Source organism: Prinia subflava, unplaced genomic scaffold, assembly GCF_021018805.1.
Source record: "Prinia subflava isolate CZ2003 ecotype Zambia unplaced genomic scaffold, Cam_Psub_1.2 scaffold_70_NEW, whole genome shotgun sequence".
Classification (NCBI taxonomy): domain Eukaryota; kingdom Metazoa; phylum Chordata; class Aves; order Passeriformes; family Cisticolidae; genus Prinia; species Prinia subflava.
Window position 1 is genome coordinate 192,580 of NW_026961077.1, and position 21,421 is coordinate 214,000.

The 21,421-nt window shown below is 41.5% G+C and overlaps 3 long non-coding RNA genes across 3 annotated transcripts; all 3 read left to right on the top strand.

Annotated features, from left to right (window-relative positions):
• Window positions 1-322: 322 nt before the first annotated feature.
• LOC134546401 (uncharacterized) lies at window positions 323-8,707 on the top strand. The gene is made up of 8 exons (XR_010079149.1): window positions 323-418; window positions 684-783; window positions 3,207-3,306; window positions 4,845-4,944; window positions 5,210-5,309; window positions 6,855-6,954; window positions 7,220-7,319; window positions 8,607-8,707. It is a non-coding gene; the product is annotated as an uncharacterized LOC134546401 (long non-coding RNA).
• A 2,166-nt stretch (window positions 8,708-10,873) lies between these two features.
• On the top strand, window positions 10,874-12,730 carry LOC134546403 (uncharacterized). The gene is made up of 3 exons (XR_010079151.1): window positions 10,874-10,975; window positions 11,241-11,340; window positions 12,630-12,730. It is a non-coding gene; the product is annotated as an uncharacterized LOC134546403 (long non-coding RNA).
• A 1,140-nt stretch (window positions 12,731-13,870) lies between these two features.
• Window positions 13,871-18,605, top strand: LOC134546402 (uncharacterized). The gene is made up of 4 exons (XR_010079150.1): window positions 13,871-13,972; window positions 14,238-14,337; window positions 15,883-15,982; window positions 18,511-18,605. It is a non-coding gene; the product is annotated as an uncharacterized LOC134546402 (long non-coding RNA).
• Window positions 18,606-21,421: the final 2,816 nt, after the last annotated feature.

Here is a 21,421-nt window from a genome sequence, read left to right on the forward strand (position 1 = left end):
CTATGGCTTGCTTTCTGGAGTTGATCAAAACACAAGTCATGTTAGTTGTTTGTGCTGCCAACCAGCAGAGGAGCTGCTGTAGAAACTTTCCTGAATTATCCATTACTTGCTTACACTCTGCACCAGTTAGTGTTTCCCATGTCTATGGAGCAAGACCAAAGCTGGTATTGCTTAATTTGATAGAGCTCCATGGAAGAGATTTCTCGATCACAAGGCTTTGCTTTTCAGATTGAACAGTGAAGTCTGTATCTGGATTCAATGTGTTGCTTTCTGGAGTTGATCAAAACACAATTCTTGTCTGTTTGTTTGTGTTCCCAGGAAGCAGAGAAGCTGCTGCAGACACTTTCCTGCCTTTTGCAGTACCGGTTTACACTTTGCACATGGATGTGTATTCCTTGTCACCACACCAAGAATAAAGGTGATTACTTCCTATTTGGCTTGATTTCCATGAAAGAGCCATGTAACAGAAAACTTTCCTTTGACACTCTCCCGCTCGATGTTTCTCATGTCTATAGAGCAGAACCAAAGCTGGTATTGCCTAGATTACTAAGTCTCCATGAAAGTGCTCTGTAACATAAAGCTTTGCTTTTCAGATTGAACACTGAAGTCTGCATTTGGTTTCAATGTGTTACTTTCTGGAGTTGATCAAATCCCAGTTCTTGTCTGTTTGTTTGTGTTCCCAGGAAAGAGAGAAGCTGCTGCAGACACTTTCCTGCCTTTTGCAGTGCCAGTTTACACTTTGCACATGGATGTGTTTTCCTTGTCACCAGACCAAGAATAAAGGTGGGTACTTCCTAATTGGCTAGATTACCATGATAGAGCTATGTAACATAAAGCTTTGCTTTTCAGAGTGAGCAGTGATCTCTGCTTTTGGTTTCTATGGCTTGCTTTCTGGAGTTGATCAAAACACAAGTCATGCTAGTTGTTTGTGCTGCCAACCAGCTGAGAAGCTGCTGCAGACACTTTTTTGCCTTATCCCTTACTGGCTTATACACTGCACCGGTTGGTGTCTTTCATGTCCATAGAAGGAGAACTAAAGCTGTTACTACCTAATTTGCTAAATTTCCATCCAAGGTTTATGTAACATAAAGCTTTCCTTTTTAGAGTGAGCAGTGATCTCTGCTTTTGGTTTCTATGGTTTGCTTTCACGAGTTGATCAAAACACAAGTCATGTTAGTTGTTTGTGTTGCCAACTAGCAGAGAAGCTGCTGCAGAATCTTTCCTAAATTATCCATTACGGGCTTACACTCTGCACCAGTTAGTGTTTCCCATGTCTATAGAGCAAGACTAATGCTGTTATTGCCTAATTTGGTAGAGTTCCATGGAAGAGTTTTCTCAATCACAAGCCTTTGCTTTTCTCAGTGAACAGTGAAGTCTGCATCTGGTTTCAAAGTGTTGCTTTCTAGAGTTGATCAAATCACAATTCTTGTCTGTTTGTTTGTGTTCCCAGGAGGCAGAGAAGCTGCTGCAGACACTTTCCTGCCTTTTGCAGTACGGGTTTACACTTTGCACATGGATGTGTTTTCCTTGTCACCACACCAGGAATAAAGGTGGTTCCTTCCTAATTGGCTTGATTTCCATGAAAGAGCCATGTAACAGAAAACTTTCCTTTGACACTCTCCCGCTCGATGTTTCTCATGTCTATAGAGCAAGACCAAACCTGTTACTGCCATTTTACTAAGTTTCCATGAAAGAGCTCTGTAACATAAATCTTTGCTTTTCCGAGTGAACAGTGATCTCTGCTTTTGGTTTCCATGGCTTGCTTTCTGGAGTTGATCAAAACACAAGTCTTGTTCTTAGTTGCTTGTGTTGCCAACCAACAGAGAAGATGCTGCAGACACTTTTTTGCCTTATCCCTTACTGGCTTATACACTGCACTGGTTGGTGTCTTTCATGTCCATAGTAGAAGAAGCGAAGCTGTTGCTGCCTCATTTGCTTAATTTCCATGAAAGAGCTCTGTAACATAAAGCTTTGCTTTTCCGAGTGAACAGTGATCTCTGCTTTTGGTTTCTATGGCTTGCTTTCACGAGTTGATCAAAACACAAGTCATGTTAGTTGTTTGTGCTGCCAACCAGCAGAGGAGCTGCTGTAGAAACTTTCCTGAATTATCCATTACTTGCTTACACTCTGCACCAGTTAGTGTTTCCCATGTCTATGGAGCAAGACCAAAGCTGGTATTGCTTAATTTGATAGAGCTCCATGCAAGACCTTTTCAATCACAAGGCTTTGCTTTTCAGATTGAACAGTGAAGTCTGCATCTGGATTCAATGTGTTGCTTTCTGGAGTTGATCATAACACAAGTCTTGTTGTTAGTTGCTTGTGTTGCCAACCAGCAGAGAAGCTGCTGCAGACACTTTTTTGCCTTATCCGTTACTGGCTTATACACTGCACCGGTTGGTGTCTTTCATGTCCTTAGAAGAAGAACCAAAGCTGTTACTGCCTAATTTGCTTAATTTCCATGAAAGAGCTCTGTAACATAAAGCTTTGCTTTTCCGAGTGAACTGTGATCTCTGCTTTTGGTTTCTATGTCTTGCTTTCTGGAGTTGATCAAAACACAAGTCATGTTAGTTGTTTGTGTTGCCAACTAGCAGAGAAGCTGCTGAAGAATCTTTCCTGAATTATCCATTACTTGCTTACACTCTGCGCCAGTAAGTGTTTCCCATGTCTATGGAGCAAGACCAAAGCTGGTATTGCTTAATTTGATAGAGCTCCATGGAAGAGATTTCTCGATCACAAGGCTTTGCTTTTCAGATTGAACAGTGAAGTCTGTATCTGGATTCAATGTGTTGCTTTCTGGAGTTGATCAAAACACAATTCTTGTCTGTTTGTTTGTGTTCCCAGGAAGCAGAGAAGCTGCTGCAGACACTTACTTGCCTTTTGCAGTACCGGTTTACGCTTTGCACATGGATGTGTATTCCTTGTCACCACACCAAGAATAAAGGTGATTACTTCCTATTTGGCTTGATTTCCATGAAAGAGCCATGTAACAGAAAACTTTCCTTTGACACTCTCCCGCTCGATGTTTCTCATGTCTATAGAGCAGAACCAAAGCTGGTATTGCCTAGATTACTAAGTCTCCATGAAAGTGCTCTGTAACATAAAGCTTTGCTTTTCAGATTGAACACTGAAGTCTGCATTTGGTTTCAATGTGTTACTTTCTGGAGTTGATCAAATCCCAGTTCTTGTCTGTTTGTTTGTGTTCCCAGGAAAGAGAGAAGCTGCTGCAGACACTTTCCTGCCTTTTGCAGTGCCAGTTTACACTTTGCACATGGATGTGTTTTCCTTGTCACCAGACCAAGAATAAAGGTGGGTACTTCCTAATTGGCTAGATTACCATGATAGAGCTATGTAACATAAAGCTTTGCTTTTCAGAGTGAACAGTGATCTCTGCTTTTGGCTTCCATGGCTTGCTTTATGGAGTTGATCAAAACACAAGTCATGCTAGTTGTTTGTGTTGCCAACCAGCTGAGAAGCTGCTGCAGACACTTTCTTGCCTTATCCATTACTGGCTTATACACTGCACCGGTTGGTGTCTTTCATGTCCATAGAAGGAGAACTAAAGCTGTTACTACCTAATTTGCTAAATTTCCATCCAAGGGTTATGTAACATAAAGCTTTCCTTTTCAGAGTGAGCAGTGATCTCTGCTTTTGGTTTCTATGGTTTGCTTTCACGAGTTGATCAAAACACAAGTCATGTTAGTTGTTTGTGTTGCCAACTAGCAGAGAAGCTGCTGCAGAATCTTTCCTGAATTATCCATTACGGGCTTACACTCTGCACCAGTTAGTGTTTCCCATGTCTATAGAGCAAGACTAATGCTGTTATTGCCTAATTTGGTAGAGTTCCATGCAAGAGCTTTCTCAATCACAAGCCTTTGCTTTTCTCAGTGAACAGTGAAGTCTGCATCTGGTTTCAATGTGTTGCTTTCTGGAGTTGATCAAATCACAATTCTTGTCTGTTGTTTGTGTTCCCTTGAAGCAGAGAAGCTGCTGCAGACACTTTCCTGCCTTTTGCAGTACGGGTTTACACTTTGCACATGGATGTGTTTTCCTTGTCACCACACCAGGAATAAAGGTGGTTCCTTCCTAATTGGCTTGATTTCCATGAAAGAGCCATGTAACAGAAAACTTTCCTTTGACACTCTCCCGCTCGATGTTTCTCATGTCTATAGAGCAAGACCAAACTGTTACTGCCTAATTTACTAAGTTTCCATGAAAGAGCTCTGTAACATAAAGCTTTGCTTTTCCGAGTGAACAGTGATCTCTGCTTTTTGTTTTTATGTCGTGTGCTTTCTGGAGTTGATCAAAACACAAGTCTTGTTCTTAGTTGCTTGTGTTGCCAACCAACAGAGAAGATGCTGCAGACACTTTTTTGCCTTATCCCTTACTGGCTTATACACTGCACTGGTTGGTGTCTTTCATGTCCACAGTAGAAGAAGCGAAGCTGTTGCTGCCTCATTTGCTTAATTTCCATGAAAGAGCTCTGTAACATAAAGCTTTGCTTTTCCGAGTGAACAGTGATCTCTGCTTTTGGTTTCTATGGTTTGCTTTCTGGAGTTGATCAAAACACAAGTCATGTTAGTTGTTTGTGCTGCCAACCAGCAGAGGAGCTGCTGTAGAAACTTTCCTGAATTATCCATGACACTCTGCACCAGTAAGTGTTTCCCATGTCTATGGAGCAAGACCAAAGCTGGTATTGCTTAATTTGATAGAGCTCCATGGAAGAGATTTCTCGATCACAAGGCTTTGCTTTTCAGATTGAACAGTGAAGTCTGTATCTGGATTCAATGTGTTGCTTTCTGGAGTTGATCAAAACACAATTCTTGTCTGTTTGTTTGTGTTCCCAGGAAGCAGAGAAGCTGCTGCAGACACTTTCCTGCCTTTTGCAGTACCGGTTTACACTTTGCACATGGATGTGTATTCCTTGTCACCACACCAAGAATAAAGGTGATTACTTCCTATTTGGCTTGATTTCCATGAAAGAGCCATGTAACAGAAAACTTTCCTTTGACACTCTCCCGCTCGATGTTTCTCATGTCTATAGAGCAGAACCAAAGCTGGTATTGCCTAGATTACTAAGTCTCCATGAAAGTGCTCTGTAACATAAAGCTTTGCTTTTCAGATTGAACACTGAAGTCTGCATTTGGTTTCAATGTGTTACTTTCTGGAGTTGATCAAATCCCAGTTCTTGTCTGTTTGTTTGTGTTCCCAGGAAAGAGAGAAGCTGCTGCAGACACTTTCCTGCCTTTTGCAGTGCCAGTTTACACTTTGCACATGGATGTGTTTTCCTTGTCACCAGACCAAGAATAAAGGTGGGTACTTCCTAATTGGCTAGATTACCATGATAGAGCTATGTAACATAAAGCTTTGCTTTTCAGAGTGAGCAGTGATCTCTGCTTTTGGTTTCTATGGCTTGCTTTCTGGAGTTGATCAAAACACAAGTCATGCTAGTTGTTTGTGCTGCCAACCAGCTGAGAAGCTGCTGCAGACACTTTTTTGCCTTATCCCTTACTGGCTTATACACTGCACCGGTTGGTGTCTTTCATGTCCATAGAAGGAGAACTAAAGCTGTTACTACCTAATTTGCTAAATTTCCATCCAAGGGTTATGTAACATAAAGCTTTCCTTTTTAGAGTGAGCAGTGATCTCTGCTTTTGGTTTCTATGGTTTGCTTTCACGAGTTGATCAAAACACAAGTCATGTTAGTTGTTTGTGTTGCCAACTAGCAGAGAAGCTGCTGCAGAATCTTTCCTAAATTATCCATTACGGGCTTACACTCTGCACCAGTTAGTGTTTCCCATGTCTATAGAGCAAGACTAATGCTGTTATTGCCTAATTTGGTAGAGTTCCATGGAAGAGCTTTCTCAATCACAAGCCTTTGCTTTTCTCAGTGAACAGTGAAGTCTGCATCTGGTTTCAAAGTGTTGCTTTCTAGAGTTGATCAAATCACAATTCTTGTCTGTTTGTTTGTGTTCCCAGGAGGCAGAGAAGCTGCTGCAGACACTTTCCTGCCTTTTGCAGTACGGGTTTACACTTTGCACATGGATGTGTTTTCCTTGTCACCACACCAGGAATAAAGGTGGTTCCTTCCTAATTGGCTTGATTTCCATGAAAGAGCCATGTAACAGAAAACTTTCCTTTGACACTCTCCCGCTCGATGTTTCTCATGTCTATAGAGCAAGACCAAACCTGCTACTGCCATTTTACTAAGTTTCCATGAAAGAGCTCTGTAACATAAAGCTTTGCTTTTCCGAGTGAACAGTGATCTCTGCTTTTGGTTTCCATGGCTTGCTTTCTGGAGTTGATCAAAACACAAGTCTTGTTCTTAGTTGCTTGTGTTGCCAACCAACAGAGAAGATGCTGCAGACACTTTTTTGCCTTATCCCTTACTGGCTTATACACTGCACTGGTTGGTGTCTTTCATGTCCATAGTAGAAGAAGCGAAGCTGTTGCTGCCAAATTTGCTTAATTTCCATGAAAGAGCTCTGTAACATAAAGCTTTGCTTTTCCGAGTGAACAGTGATCTCTGCTTTTGGTTTCTATGGCTTGCTTTCTGGAGTTGATCAAAACACAAATCATTTTAATTGTTTGTGCTGCCAACCAGCAGAGGAGCTGCTGTAGAAACTTTCCTGAATTATCCATTACTTGCTTACACTCTGCACCAGTTAGTGTTTCCCATGTCTATGGAGCAAGACCAAAGCTGGTATTGCTTAATTTGATAGAGCTCCATGGAAGAGATTTCTCGATCACAAGGCTTTGCTTTTCAGATTGAACAGTGAAGTCTGTATCTGGATTCAATGTGTTGCTTTCTGGAGTTGATCAAAACACAATTCTTGTCTGTTTGTTTGTGTTCCCAGGAAGCAGAGAAGCTGCTGCAGACACTTACTTGCCTTTTGCAGTACCGGTTTACACTTTGCACATGGATGTGTATTCCTTGTCACCACACCAAGAATAAAGGTGATTACTTCCTATTTGGCTTGATTTCCATGAAAGAGCCATGTAACAGAAAACTTTCCTTTGACACTCTCCCGGTCGATGTTTCTCATGTCTATAGAGCAGAACCAAAGCTGGTATTGCCTAGATTACTAAGTCTCCATGAAAGTGCTCTGTAACATAAAGCTTTGCTTTTCAGATTGAACACTGAAGTCTGCATTTGGTTTCAATGTGTTACTTTCTGGAGTTGATCAAATCCCAGTTCTTGTCTGTTTGTTTGTGTTCCCAGGAAAGAGAGAAGCTGCTGCAGACACTTTCCTGCCTTTTGCAGTGCCAGTTTACACTTTGCACATGGATGTGTTTTCCTTGTCACCAGACCAAGAATAAAGGTGGGTACTTCCTAATTGGCTAGATTACCATGATAGAGCTATGTAACATAAAGCTTTGCTTTTCAGAGTGAACAGTGATCTCTGCTTTTGGCTTCCATGGCTTGCTTTATGGAGTTGATCAAAACACAAATCATGTTTTTTGTTTGCGTTGCCAACCAGCAGAGAAGCTGCCGCAGACACTTTCCTGCCTTTTGCAGTACGGGTTTACACTTTGCACATGGATGTGTTTTTCTTTGTCACCAGTCCAAGAATGAAGGTGGTTCCTTCCTAATTGGCTTGATTTCCATGAAAAGGCTAGGTAACATAAAGCTTTCCTTTGATACTCTACCGCTTGATGTTTCTCATGTCTATAGAGCAAGACCAAACTGTTACTGCCTACTTTACTAAGTTTCCATGATAGAGCTCTGTAACATAAAGCTTTGCTTTTCCGAGTGAACAGTGATCTCCTTTTTGTTTCTATGTCGTACTTTCTGGAGTTGATCAAAACACAATTCTTGTCTGTTGTTTGTGTTGCCAACCAGCAGAGAAGCTGCTGCAGACACTTTCGTGCCTTATCCATTACTTGCTTACACTCTGCACCAGTTAGTGTTTCCCATGTCTATGGAGCAAGACCAAAGCTGGTATTGCTTAATTTGATAGAGCTCCATGCAAGACCTTTTCAATCAATAGGCTTTGCTTTTCAGATTGAACAGTGATCTCTGCATCTGGATTCAATGTGTTGCTTTCTGGAGTTGATCAAAACACAAGTCTTGTTGTTAGTTGCTTGTGTTGCCAACCAGCAGAGAAGCTGCTGCAGACACTTTTTTGCCTTATCCATTACTGGCTTATACACTGCACCGGTTGGTGTCTTTCATGTCCTTAGAAGAAGAACCAAAGCTGTTGCTGCCTAATTTGCTTAATTTCCATGAAAGAACTCTGTAACATAAAGCTTTGCTTTTCCGAGTGAACAGTGATCTCTGCTTTTGGTTTCTATGGCTTGCTTTCTGGAGTTGATCAAAACACAAGTCATGTTAGTTGTTTGTGCTGCCAACCAGCAGAGAAGCTGCTGTAGAAACTTTCCCGAATTATCCATTACTTGCTTACACTCTGCACCAGTTAGTGTTTCCCATGTTTATAGAGCAAGACCAAAGCTGGTATTGCCTAAATTGTTAGAGTTCCATGGAAGAGATTTCTCGATCACAAGGCTTTGCTTTTCAGATTGAACAGTGAAGTCTGCATCTGGCTTCAATGTGTTGCTTCCTGGAGTTGATCAAAACACAATTCTTGTCTGTTTGTTTGTGTTCCCAGGAAGCAGAGAAGCTGCTGCAGACACTCTCTTGCCTTTTGCAGTACCGGTTTACGCTTTGCACATGGATGTGTATTCCTTGTCACCAGACCAAGAATAAAGGTGGGTACTTCCTAATTGGCTAGATTACCATGATAGAGCTATGTAACATAAAGCTTTGCTTTTCCGAGTGAACAGTGATCTCTGCTTTTGGTTTCTATGGCTTGCTTTCTGGAGTTGATCAAAACACAAGTCATGCCAGTTGTTTGTGCTGCCAACCAGCTGAGAAGCTGCTGCAGACACTTTCTTGCCTTATCCATTACTGGCTTATACACTGCACCGGTTGGTGTCTTTCATGTCCATAGAAGGAGAACTAAAGCTGTTACTACCTAATTTGCTAAATTTCCATCCAAGGTTTATGTAACATAAAGCTTTCCTTTTCAGAGTGAGCAGCGATCTCTGCTTTTGGTTTCTATGGTTTGCTTTCACGAGTTGATCAAAACACAAGTCATGTTAGTTGTTTGTGTTGCCAACTAGCAGAGAAGCTGCTGCAGAATCTTTCCTGAATTATCCATTACGGGCTTACACTCTGCACCAGTTAGTGTTTCCCATGTCTATAGAGCAAGACTAATGCTGTTATTGCCTAATTTGGTAGAGTTCCATGGAAGAGCTTTCTCAATCACAAGCCTTTGCTTTTCTCAGTGAACAGTGAAGTCTGCATCTGGTTTCAATGTGTTGCTTTCTGGAGTTGATCAAATCACAATTCTTGTCTGTTGTTTGTGTTCCCTTGAAGCAGAGAAGCTGCTGCAGACACTTTCCTGCCTTTTGCAGTACGGGTTTACACTTTGCACATGGATGTGTTTTCCTTGTCACCAGACCAAGAATAAAGGTGGTTCCTTCCTAATTGGCTTGATTTCCATGAAAAGGCTAGGTAACATAAAGCTTTCCTTTGACACTCTACCGCTTGATGTTTCTCATGTCTATAGAGCAAGACCAAACTGTTACTGCCTAATTTACTAAGTTTCCATGATAGAGCTATGTAACATAAATCTTTGCTTTTCCGAGTGAACAGTGATCTCTGCTTTTTGTTTTTATGTCGTGTGCTTTCTGGAGTAGATCAAAACACAATTCTTGTCTGTTGTTTGTGTTGCCAACCAGCAGAGAAGCTGCTGCAGACACTTTCGTGCTTTATCCATTACTTGCTTACACTCTGCACCAGTTAGTGTTTCCCATGTCTATGGAGCAAGACCAAAGCTGGTATTGCTTAATTTGATAGAGCTCCATGCAAGACCTTTTCAATCAATAGGCTTTGCTTTTCAGATTGAACAGTGAAGTCTGCATCTGGATTCAATGTGTTGCTTTCTGGAGTTGATCAAAACACAAGTGTTGTTGTTAGTTGCTTGTGTTGCTAACCAGCAGAGAAGCTGCTGCAGACACTTTCCTGCCTTTTGCAGTACGGGTTTACACTTTGCACATGGATGTGTTTTCCTTGTCACCACACCAAGAATAAAGGTGGTTACTTCCTAAATTGGCTTGATTTCCATGAAAGAGCCATGTAACAGAAAACTTTCCTTTGACACTCTCCCGGTCGATGTTTCTCATGTCTATAGAGCAAGACCAAACCTGTTACTGCCTAATTTACTAAGTTTCCATGAAAGAGCTCTGTAACATAAAGCTTTGCTTTTCCGAGTGAACAGTGATCTCTGCTTTTGGTTTCCATGGCTTGCTTTCTGGAGTTGATCAAAACACAAGTCTTGTTGTTAGTTGCTTGTGTTGCCAACCAGCAGAGAAGATGCTGCAGACACTTTTTTGCCTTATCCCTTACTGGCTTATACACTGCACTGGTTGGTGTCTTTCATGTCCACAGTAGAAGAAGCGAAGCTGTTGCTGCCAAATTTGCTTAATTTCCATGAAAGAGCTCTGTAACATAAAGCTTTGCTTTTCCGAGTGAACAGTGATCTCTGCTTTTGGTTTCTATGGCTTGCTTTCTGGAGTTGATCAAAACACAAGTCATGTTAGTTGTTTGTGCTGCCAACCAGCAGAGGAGCTGCTGTAGAAACTTTCCTGAATTATCCATTACGGACTTACACTCTGCACCAGTTAGTGTTTCCCATGTCTATAGAGCAAGACCAAAGCTGGTATTGCTTAATTTGATAGAGCTCCATGGAAGAGATTTCTCGATCACAAGGCTTTGCTTTTCAGATTGAACAGTGAAGTCTGTATCTGGATTCAATGTGTTGCTTTCTGGAGTTGATCAAAACACAATTCTTGTCTGTTTGTTTGTGTTCCCAGGAAGCAGAGAAGCTGCTGCAGACACTTACTTGCCTTTTGCAGTACCGGTTTACACTTTGCACATGGATGTGTATTCCTTGTCACCACACCAAGAATAAAGGTGATTACTTCCTATTTGGCTTGATTTCCATGAAAGAGCCATGTAACAGAAAACTTTCCTTTGACACTCTCCCGCTCGATGTTTCTCATGTCTATAGAGCAGAACCAAAGCTGGTATTGCCTAGATTACTAAGTCTCCATGAAAGTGCTCTGTAACATAAAGCTTTGCTTTTCAGATTGAACACTGAAGTCTGCATTTGGTTTCAATGTGTTACTTTCTGGAGTTGATCAAATCCCAGTTCTTGTCTGTTTGTTTGTGTTCCCAGGAAAGAGAGAAGCTGCTGCAGACACTTTCCTGCCTTTTGCAGTGCCAGTTTACACTTTGCACATGGATGTGTTTTCCTTGTCACCAGACCAAGAATAAAGGTGGGTACTTCCTAATTGGCTAGATTACCATGATAGAGCTATGTAACATAAAGCTTTGCTTTTCCGAGTGAACAGTGATCTCTGCTTTTGGTTTCTATGGCTTGCTTTCTGGAGTTGATCAAAACACAAGTCATGCTAGTTGTTTGTGTTGCCAACCAGCTGAGAAGCTGCTGCAGACACTTTCTTGCCTTATCCATTACTGGCTTATACACTGCACCGGTTGGTGTCTTTCATGTCCATAGAAGGAGAACTAAAGCTGTTACTACCTAATTTGCTAAATTTCCATCCAAGGGTTATGTAACATAAAGCTTTCCTTTTCAGAGTGAGCAGTGATCTCTGCTTTTGGTTTCTATGGTTTGCTTTCACGAGTTGATCAAAACACAAGTCATGTTAGTTGTTTGTGTTGCCAACTAGCAGAGAAGCTGCTGCAGAATCTTTCCTGAATTATCCATTACGGGCTTACACTCTGCACCAGTTAGTGTTTCCCATGTCTATAGAGCAAGACTAATGCTGTTATTGCCTAATTTGGTAGAGTTCCATGGAAGAGCTTTCTCAATCACAAGCCTTTGCTTTTCTCAGTGAACAGTGAAGTCTGCATCTGGTTTCAATGTGTTGCTTTCTGGAGTTGATCAAATCACAATTCTTGTCTGTTGTTTGTGTTCCCTTGAAGCAGAGAAGCTGCTGCAGACACTTTCCTGCCTTTTGCAGTACGGGTTTACACTTTGCACATGGATGTGTTTTCCTTGTAACCACACCAGGAATAAAGGTGGTTCCTTCCTAATTGGCTTGATTTCCATGAAAGAGCCATGGAACAGAAAACTTTCCTTTGACACTCTCCCGCTCGATGTTTCTCATGTCTATAGAGCAAGACCAAACCTGTTACTGCCTAATTTACTAAGTTTCCATGAAAGAGCTCTGTAACATAAAGCTTTGCTTTTCCGAGTGAACAGTGATCTCTGCTTTTGGTTTCCATGGCTTGCTTTCTGGAGTTGATCAAAACACAAGTCTTGTTGTTAGTTGCTTGTGTTGCCAACCAGCAGAGAAGATGCTGCAGACACTTTTTTGCCTTATCCCTTACTGGCTTATACACTGCACTGGTTGGTGTCTTTCATGTCCACAGTAGAAGAAGCGAAGCTGTTGCTGCCTCATTTGCTTAATTTCCATGAAAGAGCTCTGTAACATAAAGCTTTGCTTTTCCTAGTGAACAGTGATTTCTGCTTTTGGTTTCTATGGCTTGCTTTCTGGAGTTGATCAAAACACAATTCTTGTCTGTTTGTTTGTGTTCCCAGGAAGCAGAGAAGCTGCTGCAGACACTTACTTGCCTTTTGCAGTACCGGTTTACACTTTGCACATGGATGTGTATTCCTTGTCACCACACCAAGAATAAAGGTGATTACTTCCTATTTGGCTTGATTTCCATGAAAGAGCCATGTAACAGAAAACTTTCCTTTGACACTCTCCCGGTCGATGTTTCTCATGTCTATAGAGCAGAACCAAAGCTGGTATTGCCTAGATTACTAAGTCTCCATGAAAGTGCTTTGTAACATAAAGCTTTGCTTTTCAGATTGAACACTGAAGTCTGCATTTGGTTTCAATGTGTTACTTTCTGGAGTTGATCAAATCCCAGTTCTTGTCTGTTTGTTTGTGTTCCCAGGAAAGAGAGAAGCTGCTGCAGACACTTTCCTGCCTTTTGCAGTACGGGTTTACACTTTGCACATGGATGTGTTTTCCTTGTCACCACACCAGGAATAAAGGTGGTTCCTTCCTAATTGGCTTGATTTCCATGAAAGAGCCATGTAACAGAAAACTTTCCTTTGACACTCTCCCGCTCGATGTTTCTCATGTCTATAGAGCAAGACCAAACCTGTTACTGCCATTTTACTAAGTTTCCATGAAAGAGCTCTTTAACATAAAGCTTTGCTTTTCCGAGTGAACAGTGATCTCTGCTTTTGGTTTCCATGGCTTGCTTTCTGGAGTTGATCAAAACACAAGTCTTGTTCTTAGTTGCTTGTGTTGCCAACCAACAGAGAAGATGCTGCAGACACTTTTTTGCCTTATCCCTTACTGGCTTATACACTGCACTGGTTGGTGTCTTTCATGTCCATAGTAGAAGAAGCGAAGCTGTTGCTGCCTCATTTGCTTAATTTCCATGAAAGAGCTCTGTAACATAAAGCTTTGCTTTTCCGAGTGAACAGTGATCTCTGCTTTTGGTTTCTATGGCTTGCTTTCTGGAGTTGATCAAAACACAAGTTATTTTAGTTGTTTGTGCTGCCAACCAGCAGAGGAGCTGCTGTAGAAACTTTCCTGAATTATCCATTACTTGCTTACACTCTGCACCAGTTAGTGTTTCCCATGTCTATGGAGCAAGACCAAAGCTGGTATTGCTTAATTTGATAGAGCTCCATGGAAGAGATTTCTCGATCACAAGGCTTTGCTTTTCAGATTGAACAGTGAAGTCTGTATCTGGATTCAATGTGTTGCTTTCTGGAGTTGATCAAAACACAATTCTTGTCTGTTTGTTTGTGTTCCCAGGAAGCAGAGAAGCTGCTGCAGACACTTACTTGCCTTTTGCAGTACCGGTTTACACTTTGCACATGGATGTGTATTCCTTGTCACCACACCAAGAATAAAGGTGATTACTTCCTATTTGGCTTGATTTCCATGAAAGAGCCATGTAACAGAAAACTTTCCTTTGACACTCTCCCGGTCGATGTTTCTCATGTCTATAGAGCAGAACCAAAGCTGGTATTGCCTAGATTACTAAGTCTCCATGAAAGTGCTCTGTAACATAAAGCTTTGCTTTTCAGATTGAACACTGAAGTCTGCATTTGGTTTCAATGTGTTACTTTCTGGAGTTGATCAAATCCCAGTTCTTGTCTGTTTGTTTGTGTTCCCAGGAAAGAGAGAAGCTGCTGCAGACACTTTCCTGCCTTTTGCAGTGCCAGTTTACACTTTGCACATGGATGTGTTTTCCTTGTCACCAGACCAAGAATAAAGGTGGGTACTTCCTAATTGGCTAGATTACCATGATAGAGCTATGTAACATAAAGCTTTGCTTTTCAGAGTGAACAGTGATCTCTGCTTTTGGCTTCCATGGCTTGCTTTATGGAGTTGATCAAAACACAAATCATGTTTTTTGTTTGCGTTGCCAACCAGCAGAGAAGCTGCCGCAGACACTTTCCTGCCTTTTGCAGTACGGGTTTACACTTTGCACATGGATGTGTTTTCCTTGTCACCAGACCAAGAAAAAAGGTGGGTACTTCCTAATTGGCTAGATTACCATGATAGAGCTATGTAACATAAAGCTTTCCTTTTCAGAGTGAGCAGTGATCTCTGCTTTTGGTTTCTATGGTTTGCTTTCACGAGTTGATCAAAACACAAGTCATGTTAGTTGTTTGTGTTGCCAACTAGCAGAGAAGGTGCTGCAGAATCTTTCCTGAATTATCCATTACGGGCTTACACTCTGCACCAGTTAGTGTTTCCCATGTCTATAGAGCAAGACTAATGCTGTTATTGCCTAATTTGGTAGAGTTCCATGGAAGAGCTTTCTCAATCACAAGCCTTTGCTTTTCTCAGTGAACAGTGAAGTCTGCATCTGGTTTCAATGTTTTGCTTTCTAGAGTTGATCAAATCACAATTCTTGTCTGTTTGTTTGTGTTCCCAGGAAAGAGAGAAGCTGCTGCAGACACTTTCCTGCCTTTTGCAGTACGGGTTTACACTTTGCACATGGATGTGTTTTCCTTGTCACCACACCAGGAATAAAGGTGGTTCCTTCCTAATTGGCTTGATTTCCATGAAAGAGCAATGTAACAGAAAACTTTCCTTTGACACTCTCCCGCTCGATGTTTCTCATGTCTATAGAGCAAGACCAAACCTGTTACTGCCATTTTACTAAGTTTCCATGAAAGAGCTCTGTAACATAAAGCTTTGCTTTTCCGAGTGAACAGTGATCTCTGCTTTTGGTTTCCATGGCTTGCTTTCTGGAGTTGATCAAAACACAAGTCTTGTTCTTAGTTGCTTGTGTTGCCAACCAGCAGAGAAGATGCTGCAGACACTTTTTTGCCTTATCCCTTACTGGCTTATACACTGCACTGGTTGGTGTCTTTCATGTCCATAGTAGAAAAAGCGAAGCTGTTGCTGCCTCATTTGCTTAATTTCCATGAAAGAACTCTGTAACATAAAGCTTTGCTTTTCCGAGTGAACAGTGATCTCTGCTTTTGGTTTCTATGGCTTGCTTTCTGGAGTTGATCAAAACACAAGTCATGTTAGTTGTTTGTGCTGCCAACCAGCAGAGAAGCTGCTGTAGAAACTTTCCTGAATTATCCATTACTTGCTTACACTCTGCACCAGTTAGTGTTTCCCATGTTTATAGAGCAAGACCAAAGCTGGTATTGCCTAAATTGTTAGAGTTCCATGGAAGAGATTTCTCGATCACAAGGCTTTGCTTTTCAGATTGAACAGTGAAGTCTGCATCTGGCTTCAATGTGTTGCTTTCTGGAGTTGATCAAAACACAATTCTTGTCTGTTTGTTTGTGTTCCCAGGAAGCAGAGAAGCTGCTGCAGACACTCTCTTGCCTTTTGCAGTACCGGTTTACGCTTTGCACATGGATGTGTATTCCTTGTCACCAGACCAAGAATAAAGGTGGGTACTTCCTAATTGGCTAGATTACCATGATAGAGCTATGTAACATAAAGCTTTGCTTTTCAGAGTGAACAGTGATCTCTGCTTTTGGTTTCTATGGCTTGCTTTCTGGAGTTGATCAAAACACAAGTCATGCCAGTTGTTTGTGCTGCCAACCAGCTGAGAAGCTGCTGCAGACACTTTCTTGCCTTATCCATTACTGGCTTATACACTGCACCGGTTGGTGTCTTTCATGTCCATAGAAGGAGAACTAAAGCTGTTACTACCTAATTTGCTAAATTTCCATCCAAGGTTTATGTAACATAAAGCTTTCCTTTTCAGAGTGAGCAGCGATCTCTGCTTTTGGTTTCTATGGTTTGCTTTCACGAGTTGATCAAAACACAAGTCATGTTAGTTGTTTGTGTTGCCAACTAGCAGAGAAGCTGCTGCAGAATCTTTCCTGAATTATCCATTACGGGCTTACACTCTGCACCAGTTAGTGTTTCCCATGTCTATAGAGCAAGACTAATGCTGTTATTGCCTAATTTGGTAGAGTTCCATGGAAGAGCTTTCTCAATCACAAGCCTTTGCTTTTCTCAGTGAACAGTGAAGTCTGCATCTGGTTTCAATGTGTTGCTTTCTGGAGTTGATCAAATCACAATTCTTGTCTGTTGTTTGTGTTCCCTTGAAGCAGAGAAGCTGCTGCAGACACTTTCCTGCCTTTTGCAGTACGGGTTTACACTTTGCACATGGATGTGTTTTCCTTGTCACCAGACCAAGAATAAAGGTGGTTCCTTCCTAATTGGCTTGATTTCCATGAAAAGGCTAGGTAACATAAAGCTTTCCTTTGACACTCTACCGCTTGATGTTTCTCATGTCTATAGAGCAAGACCAAACTGTTACTGCCTACTTTACTAAGTTTCCATGATAGAGCTATGTAACATAAAGCTTTGCTTTTCCGAGTGAACAGTGATCTCTGCTTTTTGTTTTTATGTCGTGTGCTTTCTGGAGTAGATCAAAACACAATTCTTGTCTGTTGTTTGTGTTGCCAACCAGCAGAGAAGCTGCTGCAGACACTTTCGTGCTTTATCCATTACTTGATTACACTCTGCACCAGTTAGTGTTTCCCATGTCTATGGAGCAAGACCAAAGCTGGTATTGCTTAATTTGATAGAGCTCCATGCAAGACCTTTTCAATCAATAGGCTTTGCTTTTCAGATTGAACAGTGAAGTCTGCATCTGGATTCAATGTGTTGCTTTCTGGAGTTGATCAAAACACAAGTCTTGTTGTGAGTTGCTTGTGTTGCTAACCAGCAGAGAAGCTGCTGCAGACACTTTCCTGCCTTTTGCAGTACGGGTTTACACTTTGCACATGGATGTGTTTTCCTTGTCACCACACCAAGAATAAAGGTGGTTACTTCCTAAATTGGCTTGATTTCCATGAAAGAGCCATGTAACAGAAAACTTTCCTTTGACACTCTCCCGGTCGATGTTTCTCATGTCTATAGAGCAAGACCAAACCTGTTACTGCCTAATTTACTAAGTTTCCATGAAAGAGCTCTGTAACATAAAGCTTTGCTTTTCCGAGTGAACAGTGATCTCTGCTTTTGGTTTCCATGGCTTGCTTTCTGGAGTTGATCAAAACACAAGTCTTGTTCTTAGTTGCTTGTGTTGCCAACCAGCAGAGAAGATGCTGCAGACACTTTTTTGCCTTATCCCTTACTGGCTTATACACTGCACTGGTTGGTGTCTTTCATGTCCACAGTAGAAGAAGCGAAGCTGTTGCTGCCTCATTTGCTTAATTTCCATGAAAGAGCTCTGTAACATAAAGCTTTGCTTTTCCGAGTGAACAGTGATCTCTGCTTTTGGTTTCTATGGCTTGCTTTCTGGAGTTGATCAAAACACAAGTCATGTTAGTTGTTTGTGCTGCCAACCAGCAGAGGAGCTGCTGTAGAAACTTTCCTGAATTATCCATTACGGACTTACACTCTGCACCAGTTAGTGTTTCCCATGTCTATAGAGCAAGACCAAAGCTGGTATTGCTTAATTTGATAGAGCTCCATGGAAGAGATTTCTCGATCACAAGGCTTTGCTTTTCAGATTGAACAGTGAAGTCTGTATCTGGATTCAATGTGTCTTTCTGGAGTTGATCAAAACACAATTCTTGTCTGTTTGTGTTCCCTTGAAGCAGAGAAGCTGCTGCAGACACTTACTTGCCTTTTGCAGTACCGGTTTACACTTTGCACATGGATGTGTATTCCTTGTCACCACACCAAGAATAAAGGTGATTACTTCCTATTTGGCTTGATTTCCATGAAAGAGCCATGGAACAGAAAACTTTCCTTTGACACTCTCCCGGTTGATGTTTCTCATGTCTATAGAGCAGAACCAAAGCTGGTATTGCCTAGATTACTAAGTCTCCATGAAAGTGCTCTGTAACATAAAGCTTTGCTTTTCAGATTGAACACTGAAGTCTGCATTTGGTTTCAATGTGTTACTTTCTGGAGTTGATCAAATCCCAGTTCTTGTCTGTTTGTTTGTGTTCCCAGGAAAGAGAGAAGCTGCTGCAGACACTTTCCTGCCTTTTGCAGTGCCAGTTTACACTTTGCACATGGATGTGTTTTCCTTGTCACCAGACCAAGAATAAAGGTGGGTACTTCCTAATTGGCTAGATTACCATGATAGAGCTATGTAACATAAAGCTTTGCTTTTCCGAGTGAACAGTGATCTCTGCTTTTGGTTTCTATGGCTTGCTTTCTGGAGTTGATCAAAACACAAGTCATGCTAGTTGTTTGTGTTGCCAACCAGCTGAGAAGCTGCTGCAGACACTTTCTTGCCTTATCCATTACTGGCTTATACACTGCACCGGTTGGTGTCTTTCATGTCCATAGAAGGAGAACTAAAGCTGTTACTACCTAATTTGCTAAATTTCCATCCAAGGGTTATGTAACATAAAGCTTTCCTTTTCAGAGTGAGCAGTGATCTCTGCTTTTGGTTTCTATGGTTTGCTTTCACGAGTTGATCAAAACACAAGTCATGTTAGTTGTTTGTGTTGCCAACTAGCAGAGAAGCTGCTGCAGAATCTTTCCTGAATTATCCATTACGGGCTTACACTCTGCACCAGTTAGTGTTTCCCATGTCTATAGAGCAAGACTAATGCTGTTATTGCCTAATTTGGTAGAGTTCCATGGAAGAGCTTTCTCAATCACAAGCCTTTGCTTTTCTCAGTGAACAGTGAAGTCTGCATCTGGTTTCAATGTGTTGCTTTCTGGAGTTGATCAAATCACAATTCTTGTCTGTTTGTGTTCCCTTGAAGCAGAGAAGCTGCTGCAGACACTTTCCTGCCTTTTGCAGTACGGGTTTACACTTTGCACATGGATGTGTTTTCCTTGTAACCACACCAGGAATAAAGGTGGTTCCTTCCTAATTGGCTTGATTTCCATGAAAGAGCCATGTAACAGAAAACTTTCCTTTGACACTCTCCCGCTCGATGTTTCTCATGTCTATAGAGCAAGACCAAACCTGTTACTGCCTAATTTACTAACTAAGTTTCCATGAAAGAGCTCTGTAACATAAAGCTTTGCTTTTCCGAGTGAACAGTGATCTCTGCTTTTGGTTTCCATGGCTTGCTTTCTGGAGTTGATCAAAACACAAGTCTTGTTGTTAGTTGCTTGTGTTGCCAACCAGCAGAGAAGATGCTGCAGACACTTTTTTGCCTTATCCCTTACTGGCTTATACACTGCACTGGTTGGTGTCTTTCATGTCCACAGTAGAAAAAGCGAAGCTGTTGCTGCCTCATTTGCTTAATTTCCATGAAAGAGCTCTGTAACATAAAGCTTTGCTTTTCCGAGTGAACAGTGATCTCTGCTTTTGGTTTCTATGGTTTGCTTTCTGGAGTTGATCAAAACACAAGTCATGTTAGTTGTTTGTGCTGCCAACCAGCAGAGGAGCTGCTGTAGAAACTTTCCTGAATTATCCATTACACTCTGCACCAGTAAGTGTTTCCCATGTCTATGGAGCAAGACCAAAGCTGGTATTGCTTAATTTGATAGAGCTCCATGGAAGAGATTTCTCTATCACAAGGCTTTGCTTTTCAGATTGAACAGTGAAGTCTGTATCTGGATTCAATGTGTTGCTTTCTGGAGTTGATCAAATCACAATTCTTGTCTGTTTGTTTGTGTTCCCAGGAAGCAGAGAAGCTGCTGCAGATACTTACTTGCCTTTTGCAGTACCGGTTTACACTTTGCACATGGATGTGTATTCCTTGTCACCACACCAAGAATAAAGGTGATTACTTCCTATTTGGCTTGATTTCCATGAAAGAGCCATGTAACAGAAAACTTTCCTTTGACACTCTCCCGGTCGATGTTTCTCATGTCTATAGAGCAAGACCAAACCTGTAACTGCCATTTTACTAAATTTCCATGAAAGAGCTCTGTAACATAAATCTTTGCTTTTCCGAGTGAACAGTGATCTCTGCTTTTGGTTTCCATGGCTTGCTTTCTGGAGTTGATCAAAACACAATTCTTGTCTGTTTGTTTGTGTTCCCAGGAAGCAGAGAAGCTGCTGCAGACACTTACTTGCCTTTTGCAGTACCGGTTTACACTTTGCACATGGATGTGTATTCCTTGTCACCACACCAAGAATAAAGGTGATTACTTCCTATTTGGCTTGATTTCCATGAAAGAGCCATGTAACAGAAAACTTTCCTTTGACACTCTCCCGGTCGATGTTTCTCATGTCTATAGAGCAGAACCAAAGCTGGTATTGCCTAGATTACTAAGTCTCCATGAAAGTGCTCTGTAACATAAAGCTTTGCTTTTCAGATTGAACACTGAAGTCTGCATTTGGTTTCAATGTGTTACTTTCTGGAGTTGATCAAATCCCAGTTCTTGTCTGTTTGTTTGTGTTCCCAGGAAAGAGAGAAGCTGCTGCAGACACTTTCCTGCCTTTTGCAGTACGGGTTTACACTTTGCACATGGATGTGTTTTCCTTGTAACCACACCAGGAATAAAGGTGGTTCCTTCCTAATTGGCTTGATTTCCATGAAAGAGCCATGTAACAGAAAACTTTCCTTTGACACTCTCCCGCTCGATGTTTCTCATGTCTATAGAGCAAGACCAAACTGTTACTGCCTAATTTACTAAGTTTCCATGAAAGAGCTCTGTAACATAAAGCTTTGCTTTTCCGAGTGAACAGTGATCTCTGCTTTTTGTTTTTATGTCGTGTGCTTTCTGGAGTAGATCAAAACACAATTCTTGTCTGTTGTTTGTGTTGCCAACCAGCAGAGAAGCTGCTGCAGACACTTTCGTGCTTTATCCATTACTTGCTTACACTCTGCACCAGTTAGTGTTTCCCATGTCTATGGAGCAAGACCAAAGCTGGTATTGCTTAATTTGATAGAGCTCCATGCAAGACCTTTTCAATCAATAGGCTTTGCTTTTCAGATTGAACAGTGAA